The sequence below is a fragment of the Octodon degus genome, unplaced genomic scaffold (assembly GCF_000260255.1).
Source record: "Octodon degus isolate 3935 unplaced genomic scaffold, OctDeg1.0 scaffold00299, whole genome shotgun sequence".
NCBI classification, from domain to species: domain Eukaryota; kingdom Metazoa; phylum Chordata; class Mammalia; order Rodentia; family Octodontidae; genus Octodon; species Octodon degus.
In genome coordinates this window covers 1724777-1728615 of record NW_004524875.1, presented here as the reverse complement: position 1 = coordinate 1728615, position 3839 = coordinate 1724777, and positions in this window count along the sequence as shown.

Here is a 3839-nt window from a genome sequence, read left to right as displayed (position 1 = left end):
GTGTGTGTGTGTGTGTGTGTGTGGCCAGCTCAGCCCACCAGGGGGCGGGGCTGGCTGGCATGTGGTGCTGGGGGATTGAACCCTGGTCCCTGTGCTTTGTTAAGCTTGTTCTAAGTAGGTGCTTTAGACCACTGAGCCATCTCACCAGCCCCAAGGGAGTATACATTTTTTATACAACAGAAAACACAAGATTTACAATGATAGCCTAATATGTGAGTTGACCCATTACAGCTGCATAAAGAGAGGATGGCTCAAGAAATGAAAACAAAGACATAAAGAGAGAACACACACACATACGGGGGGGGGGGGACACAGATAGACAAAATAGACACACAGAGACAGACAGAGAAGAGACAGAGAGACAGAGAGAGACATATATAGTGAGAGACAGAGAACTACGGATTAATGTTTCAGACCCTGGTATCCTGGGCAAGAAACAAGGGTCAGAAGGAGCTGTGGTTACCAGTTCTGAACTCTTTCCTCCCTGCTATGACTCCTGCTTTGGAGCCAGCCAATTATAGACTGAAACCTCTACAAACTCTGAGTGAAATAAACCTTTCCTCTTCTAGCTTTTGAGTGTGAGGTTTTTCTCTCATCAAAGGAAAAATTAATTAATAGTTCAACAAAAATTGTATAAACATAGGTACATTGTCCCAATATTCCCCTTTTTGTTTCTCAGTGATTTATTTCTTGGTTTGTTTGTTTGCTTGCTTGCTTGCTTGTTAAGCCTGAGCCTTGAAGTGTACTTTATCTTGACCTTGAAGTCACTATGTAGCTGAGACTGGCTTCAAACACACAACTATCTTCCTGCCTCCACCTACTGAATGATGCTTTTTTTTTTTTTTTTTTTTTTTTTTTTTTTTTTTTTGTACCAGGGATTGAACTTAGAACCCTGTGCTTGGCAAGCAAGTACTTAAGTCTACTGAGCTAACTCCCTGGCCCTGAAGGATGCTATCACCAGGGGTCTCAGTTCTTCATATTTTTCTTTTGTTTTCTTTCTTTCCTTCTTTCTTTTTTTTTTCTGTTTTTTTTTTTTTTTGTTTATTTCTTTGACTTTCAAGATTTAGGCTATAAGGAGATTAAAATAGGAAAAGAGTATTTTATTTTTATTTTGAGTTATTCAAAGGAAAATTACCCAATCTGCCCCACAGTGTGAAAAGCAAGTACCAACAAGATATGCAACTGTTTTCACCTACAACTAGTTTCCTGCTTTCTCTTTGGTACCTTTCAGGTTTTAATGGAAACCACAGAAACCTGGGTGTTTGGCAGACTCCTGTCATCCCAGCAGGGAGCTGGCTGAAGCACAGGGTCAAAGTGAGTTCTGGGTAAGGAAAGGCTACACAGTGAGCTCCAGGCCAGCCTGAACTGCTGACTGAGACCCTGACTGTCCTGTTCTCTGCTCTCAAATCCCACAGAGGAAGAGGGCACCTACGCCTAGGCCCACAGCTGGGGTGGGAGCAGGAAGATGCTCCATGTGGCCTTGGGGAAGGACAAGAGCAGGGAACAGTCAAGGCTGCTGTTGCTGTGCTTGTCCTGTATCTCTGCAGACAGATACTGTTCTTAGAACTGCTATCCAGTAGCACCTTAGTGCTGCACACCTATAATCTGAGCTCTCAGGAGGCTGAGGGAGAAGCAACACTGAGTGTTGGAGGCCAATCTGGGCTACGTCAAGGAGCTGAAGTGCAAACGACCCTCTATCAAGAGAAAATGATTTTTGTATTGAAGATATTGTTCATTTTCCATACACTGTTTACAGTACCAGTAATTGATTTACAATGTGTAAGAAAAAAATAGTTTTACAATAATTTTTACATAGTATAGCAGCCGGGGAGGTAGCTCAGTAGAATAAGCACTTGTCTGGCAAGCACAAGGGCCTGAGTTCAATCCCTGGTTCCGCAAAAAAAATTAAAAATTACATAGTGAAATATTTGATTCTGTGTTTTCAGTATATCTGTCTTCATTTTTAAAATGTTACAATTTACACCTAGGCGGGATGATTCATACCTCCACTCAGCAGGCTGCAGTAGGAGTGTTGCCCTGTGTTGCCATGAGTTTGGGCCCCGACTGACTGTATGGTGAGATCCTGTCTCCAAAAAAGAAACACAACATAAACAATGCAAAACAAAGCGAAAATCTTCAATTTACACTCACTGTAGTCACACATATGGCCTCTGCCCTGAATTGACAAAATTCATAGCATTATTTCTTCTATTTTTTTTTTCTCTTTTTGGTCTTCTTCTGACAAGTTTTCACTGTGTAGTTCAGCTGGACTAGAACTCACTGTGTAGCCCACATTGGACTCAAACTCAGAGAGCTCTTCATGACTTGGACTTTCAAATACTAAAACTACCAGCATTGGTTACCAGGCCCAGCAGGTTCAAAGTATTTTTGTTAGTCTCAATTTGTTCCTCAGCTTGGCCTCAAAATTATGTTTCTGCCTCAGGTTCCTGAGTGGCTGGCATTGAAGGTTTGGGCCATGCTGCCCTGATAGAAATGCACAAATTAGTACACAAAAAAACCAAAATAGTCCTCTATGGTGACTGTATTCATTCTCTTCTTCTGATGTTTTCCTGAAGAAAAAAAAAAAGGAATGGGAAAATTATGAAAATTATATATGTATATATAATATCTGAGATGAATGGACTACTAATTTCTATCAATTTTTTTCAGTATCAATTTCTGTTTAAAATTTTTACTTTGACTAACTCTAAATGCCAATATGTGCAATCTGAGCAAGTATATTGAGGACAGCAATGTGAATTATAACCATCCCCAAGCTGAATATTTTTCAACTTGTTCTTTTCTTTTCTTTTAGGGGAGGGTCTACAGGGTATTCAGGGTCTCACTACTAGATCAGACTTGTAGTGATCCACCTGTTTTATAGCCTCCCAAGAGCTGGGATTACAAGCGTATGCCACCAAGCCCAGTCTCAATTGCCATCTTAGCACCCCCTGGAAGCTGGGCTGGCATGGCAGGCCCAGTGAGGACTGAACCCCCAGCCCATGTGCAAGAGTGGGACCTTTCCTGCACTCACCAGAACCTCCTCCATCAGGCAGGTCAGCTGTTGAAATCTGCAGCAGAACTGCCTGCAGAGGCAAGGGCCACATCCACCCAACTCATCCAGGAGCAGAACATTTGCCAGAGGGGCACAGAAAGTTCACTTTCAGGGGCTGCAGCAGGACAAAGTGGAGCTCAGAAGCCAGACCCAAGCCAGCTCACTTGGATGAATTCGAACTTCATAGATCCACACCCAGCAAACTGAGACACTTTGCTAGACCCAGATCTATGAGACAATCCTCTCTCTTTCTCTCTTGATTGAGAGAGGAGGTAATAGGTAACCAGGGTGAACTAGTCTGCCTGGAAGACTACAGGTACAAAATGGGAGGTGATTAGATAGAATTTAGGGGAACTAATTTATTTACAAACAAAATCTATTATCTGATTAGCTATGCAATCATGTTTGTTCTTAGGGTCTGAAAGGCAAACTAATTAGCTACAAAAGTTTGTCAATTGCTAAATCTCACTACCCATTATTAGTGTTGCTAGTTTTAGTTCTGTAAATACAAAACTGTAACTGCCTTAATCACATATTCTGTCTTTGGTAACAACATCGGTACATGCTAAGGTAATAATTGCACCAAAGATCTACACCAAAGGTGTAGCCTGCAAAATTCTATTTCAAGTTTGGTGGAGAAGTTAAATACTTCCATAACATGATATTATAGGTGTGTTAACTCAGCAAAATATTCTAAAAGAGTCCATTAATCCATAATAGTATTGGGTCTTCTGCTTCACTGGCAGTGTCAGAAATTGTTGACCTGAGTCTCCTACAGCTCAAC